This window comes from Micropterus dolomieu, linkage group LG15 (genome assembly GCF_021292245.1).
Source record: "Micropterus dolomieu isolate WLL.071019.BEF.003 ecotype Adirondacks linkage group LG15, ASM2129224v1, whole genome shotgun sequence".
Classification (NCBI taxonomy): domain Eukaryota; kingdom Metazoa; phylum Chordata; class Actinopteri; order Centrarchiformes; family Centrarchidae; genus Micropterus; species Micropterus dolomieu.
The window spans coordinates 20773683-20779772 of record NC_060164.1 but is presented as its reverse complement, the minus strand read 5'-3'; the positions used below and the strand labels follow the sequence as shown (position 1 = coordinate 20779772).

The 6090-nt window shown below is 40.4% G+C and overlaps 1 protein-coding gene across 1 annotated transcript in view; it reads left to right on the top strand.

Moving 5' to 3' along the window:
- lrpprc (leucine-rich pentatricopeptide repeat containing) overlaps positions 1-6090 on the top strand; it is an 88299-nt gene that overhangs the window by 32151 nt on the left and 50058 nt on the right. The gene's annotated exons all lie outside the window — the stretch shown is intronic.

Genomic DNA, 6090 nt, shown 5'->3' with positions numbered 1-6090 from the left:
ACTCTTAATGACTTTATATACTGCTGGGTACTTTAATCATAATACTATTTTACATATTTTATCAGTTGATTGATATTTTTAATTAATAATCTGAATCTGCAAAGTAACGAAAGGTTTAAAATGAATGTAGTGGAGTAAAAAGTAAATTTCCCTCGATGATGTAGTAGAGAAGAAGTAGAAATAAATAAAGAAATATTGAAGTAAAGTACCACAATATTGTACAGCAGTACAGAACTTAAGTAAATGTTTCTTTCCAACACTGCATTTGTGAGCTCATCTCTCTCAGCGTCACAAACCAAAGTCAGCAGCTGCTGGTCTCAGATTTCTTCCTGGAGTCAGGCTCGACTTTGCTTCCTGTCTGGAGGTCTGAGGTAACAGACGGAGCTACCTGCCAGCTAACTGTCTGAAACTGTGGTGAGGTGATCGTGTTGGTACGCTGCTGCCACTGCCAGGGAGACAAAGGCCAGACTGCAGCGTATCACTCTCTCTGCAGAGAAGGTGACCGGCTGCAGTCCACCATCCCTCCAGGACTCTGAGGCAAGCAGGGAGGATTGTGGCTGATCCCTCCCAACCCGGACACAGACGGTTTCAGACACTCCCACAAGACCAGTGTCTTCCCGTCTGCAGCTGACACTGACTCTCATGACTCCCCAAACCTCTCCCACTGTAAATGTTTGCACAATACAAAGCTGATAAAATTGCACATGTAAATATCTGCCACATGGCACACAGTCACATTACTCTTTTTGAACAGCATTATAGACACAAGCCTAAGCTGGATTTTCCAGACATCCAGATGATAGGGAGCGGTACTGAGAGCGTCTCAACCATAGACTGTATATAAAAAGGTTTCAACCTGCTGACAGTTTCCTTTTGTTGTCTGTCCAACATTAAAACTGAACCTTTCACCTCCTCCAGCTTGTTAATTATGTAACTTAAAATAACAATAGTTAACTCAAACTTTTTGAAATTTAGATTCTGCTTTAAAAAAAGGTCTTTTAGTCTTTCAGGAATAAAAATATTAGTATTTGATCACCTACCATGTGTCCTCCTGGTTCCCCGTGTGATGCTGTGGCTGCAGTCGGTGTGAGCACAGAGTTTAAGTACAGCAGCTGTCTGGGATGCAGGGAGGGGATGTGATGATAGTCTGGATGAAGCCGGGATCTCCGGGGACGAGCCGGACTCGAGATGGGACCCCCCAGCCCTGCAAAGTTCCCCTTATATGGGCAGGTGTTCGGTAAAACCCAGGTTCTCCGGAGGCCCAGCAACAACTGCTGCTGCTGACCAAAACCTTTTAAAGAGGGTTTCTATTTACAGGGTTCACATTAAAGGGGGGAGTCCTGAAGCTCACTGAATAAACTGACACTCCTCTTTTACGTTAACACTTTTTATTCTTTTATTAAAGTCAGTTGTAAAATCGGAGACTGAGAGTTTTTACTTTGAGCTTAACAAACCAAACAGAACATATCAAACATGAGCAGCATCCAACCCAGCTGCCAGTTAGCTCAGTTTCACCACGAGGAAGCGTCAACAACAGTTCAGTTTAACAGTAAAAATCTTCCATCATCTAAGCGTCCCACAAAAAACAGTATCTAGTGTCCTAAAGGACATTTATTAGTCGTATCCATCACTGAGCAAACAGCCAACAACACTTAACTTTGCTTCACATTCAGCTGCACATCAGGGCGTCGCTCTTCTTATATGGAGACCTAAGTTATCCAGATTATAATGTTGATAAATCTGGATTATTTAGGCTCCTTGAAGCTTATTGACAGTTTTAGGGAGGGAACCACATCAATCCAGGTTCAAGGGTCAACTTCTTTATATCATGTGTATAAGAACACACTGAAATGCTTCAGCTCAGACTTTCCCTGCCTTATTTATCAAAAAGGAAAAGGGGTGGCACTATGGATAAGACTGCCTTTGGTGTGAGAGACCCGGGTTCAATCCCCCACTGTGACCCATCCACCAATGTGTCCCTGAGCGAGATACTTAACCCCTCGTTGCTTCTGAGGCGTGCGACCTCTGACATGTATAGCAATTGTAAGTTGCTTTGGATAAAGGCATCAGCTAAATTAATAAATGTAATGTACACACACAATAACATTAAATATTTACTATAGTGTTCAGTGCACAATGTGTGATACAATAACAATAGAAGTTTTACTGAAGTGTGCAGTGCATGTGTGGCTGCCTGTGGACAGAAGCTGTTACTGTGTTGATCTGTAAGGAGGAGCATGAACAGGGTGGCTCGTGTCCTGCATGATGTTTTTGGGCTTTCTTTTTGCAGCAGATGGAGTAAATATGAAGTATTTTTTTAAAATACAAATCTCCGGCTTTCTTTGTGATGAAAGAGCGTTGATGTAAATAGGATTTTAGATGATAACATGCAGGGTATTCAGAAATCGTTATGATCTGTTGGTGTCATTTTTACACAGGTGACTTACCTGTGAACTCGATCGAATAAACAAAAAATTAATGTTTGTTCACAAACAAAAAGTGAAAACACGCTCACTTTGCTGAGAACTTTACTGCTCTAAATAGATTTTAATAAGGGTTCATTTTAATAGTAGTTTTATGATTATCACATAAAACACGTCCGACATGGACCTCAGCAGTCCAGCATTACGTTTAATGTTTAATCCTGTAAAGCTCAATGTAGAAATGACACCTGTTACAACACAGGAACGCATTAAATTAGAAATCTGCCCCAGAGCATGCTGGGAAGTTAACAACACACCTACCTCATGCAGTTACAATCACGTTGCTGAATGCTGATCCTGGTTTAAAGTTCTGCTCTTTTTGCCTTATTTATTTATTGATTTACACAACAGATTTACACATTATAAACAGTTACTGTCAGTAGGAGATTTATATAATAGGTGGATTAATTTATAAGGCAAGGCAAGTTTATTTGTATAGCACATTTCAAGAACAAGGTAATTCAAAGTGCTTTACATAAAACGTAATTTAAAATGTACAATCAGGGTTAAAAGAGTTAAATGGAAAATAAAAACAGGCTGAGGGGTTGAGCAAATAATTGAGTTACAGTGATTTTGAAAAGAGAATAAACAGAGAAGTACACTTAATCTACTCTCTCTAGCTAGTCTGTACTCGGGTCCATAGCAATCTTTTGGTCCACTGAAACTCCAAAAACCCTCGGACACCACAGAGAAACCAGGACACGTCTGTCCGCAGGCCACTTTGATCCAGTTATACTCTGGACCCACCTGCGTGTTTACAGGTGGACAGAGGTTCCTGCAAATCACTCAGGCACGAGATTTAAGACCACTTCCTTCACTCTGTTCAATCTCACTCTCATTATCTTTTCACTCAATTACCTACTAATTTCTAACCGTGTAAATATTTAATTAAAAGCAATGGTAAAAAGCTAAAAACAAAGAAAAAGAAAACAGGACAGTAAAAGTTACAGTGCAGTGTAAGTTATCAATCTTCTAGTTAAAGGCAGCGGTAAAAAGAAAATTCTTCAGTCTTAATTTAAAAGAACTGACTGTTTCAGCAGACCTGCAGTAATCTGGGAGTTTGTTCCAAATATACGGAGCATAATAACTGAACGCTGCTTCTCCTTGTTTAGATTTGACTCTGGAGACAGAAAGCAGACCTGATCCCAGACGACCTGGATGGTTCATAACGAAGCAGAAGATCAGAAATGTATTTTGGCCCTAAACCATTTAGTGCTTTATAAACTAACAGCAGGATTTTGAAATCAAGTCTTTGACATACAGGAAGCCAATGTAAAGACCTCAGAACAGGAGTGATGTGATCCACTTTTTTGGTCTTAGTGAGGACTCGAGCAGCAGCGTTCTGAATCAGCTGCAGCTGTCTGATGGATTTCTTAGGGAGCCCTGTAAAGACACTGTTTCAGTAGTCGACTCGACTGAAGATAAAGTCATGGATAGGTTTTTCCAGGTCTTGCTGGGACATAAGTCCTTTAATCCTTGATATATTCTTCAGATAATAGTAGGCTGACTTTGTAATTGTCTTAATGTTAATGTTAATGTTAAATTCAGGTCTGAGTCCATGACTACACCAAGATTTCTGGCTTGATTTGTGGTACAGATTGAAGTCGAGCACTGACTTTCAATCGTTCCTCCCTGGCTCCAGAGACAATAACTCAATTCAGTTTTATCCCTGTTCAATTGAAGAAAATTCTGGCACATCCAGCCGTTGACCTGCTCAATACAGTTACTCAGCGCCTGTATGGGATCATAGTCCCCTGGTGAAATGGTTATGTAAATCTGTGTCATCTGCATAATTATGGTAACATATTTTGTTGGTTTTCATAATCTGAGCCAGTGGAAGCATGTAAATGTTAAACAAAAGAGGTCCCAGAATGGAGCCTTGGGGAACTCCACATGTCATTTTTGTCAGCTCAGATGTGTGATTACCTATAAACACAAAGTAGTCCCTGTCCTTTAAGTAGGATTCAAACCATTTTAGTACTGTGCCATAAAGTCCAACCCAGTTTTCAAGTCTGTCTAGTAATATGTTGTGGTCGACCGTGTCGAATGCAGCACTGAGATCCAATAATACTTGGACTGAAATTCTACCACTGTCAGTGTTTAAATGGATGTCATTGAAGACCTTAACAAGAGCCGTCTCAGTGCTGTGGTGTGGTTGAAAACCTGACTGGAAGACATCAAAACAGTTATTTAGTGTCAAGAAAGCACTAAGCTGTTGAAAAACAGCCTTTTCAATGATTTTACTTAAAAATGGGAGGTTTGATATGGGCCTATAATTGCTCATTAGTGAACTGTCTAGATTGCTCTTTTTTAAGAGTGGCTTAATGACTGCAGTTTTCAGGGCCTGTGGGGAAAAAACCTGAGAGGAGAGACATGTTGACAATTTGTAGTAAATCTGAGGCCATGCATTTAGAAACATTTTTGAAAAAACCTGCTTAAGGCAGCATGAGGAGGATTTCAGATGTTGTATTATGTCCTCCAGGTTTTTATGGTTAATAGAATCAAATTGTCTCATGCTATATGAATTGTTTTTAAGTGGACACAGGGACAAGACATATCCTGTTACTGACATGGAGGCACTGCTTGCTTGTCTAATTGTTTGAATTTTGTCTGTGAAGAAGGAGGCAAATTCATTGGATAGAAGTTCAGAGGCTACAGACACAGGAGGGTTGGTTAGCCTGTCGATAGCAGCAAACAGGACACGTGCATTATTAGTGTTTTTGGTGATGATGTCAGAGAAGAAGGACCGCCTTGCATTTCTCAGCTCTAAATTATAAATGCGAAGTCTCTCTTCATAGATGTCATAATGAACCTAGAGATTTGTTTTCCGCCACCTGCGTTCAGTTTTGCGACACTCCTTTTTGAGTTCTAACCAGCGTGGCATTTCTCAATGGAGATCTTCTCTCATGGAGACCACCTTCACCTTGGCTGGTGCAATGGCATCAATAACATTTGTAATTTTAGAACTGAAATTATCTACAAGCTCATTCACTGAGACCCGTGAGAGGGCGGGTGTCGAGGAGATAGCCTCAATAAATTTTTCACTAGTGTTTTCAGTGATATGCCGTTTTGTGATTACCTCTGTTTGTACATTTGTGTGCACGCAGATAGCACTCTCAAAGAAAACACAGGAATGATCAGAGAGAGCAACATCAGTCACCACAACCTTGGAAATGTCCAGACCCTTGGAGATGACTAAGTCCAAAGTGTGCCCCTTATTGTGTGTGAGCTCCGTCACATGTTGAGTCAGTCCATAATTATCAAGAACACAACGCAGTTCTTTAATCCCTTTGTCCTGGGGGTTGTCAACATGGATGTTAAAATCACCAACAATAACTACACAGTCAAAGTCAATACAGATTATAGATAGCAGTTCACCAAAGTCATCAAAAAAGTTTGCACAGTATTTAGGGGGCCTGTAGATATTTAGAAAAATAGCTCGAAGAGGAATTCAGCTGAAGAGCCACATATTCAAAAGAAGCAAAATTCCCATAAGACTTCTTTTTGCATTGGAGGGAGTCATTAAACAAAATGGCAACTCCACCTCCTCTACCGAGCCTTCACCCCTGTCGGACACTTGTCCACACACTGAAAAACTGGTATTCAT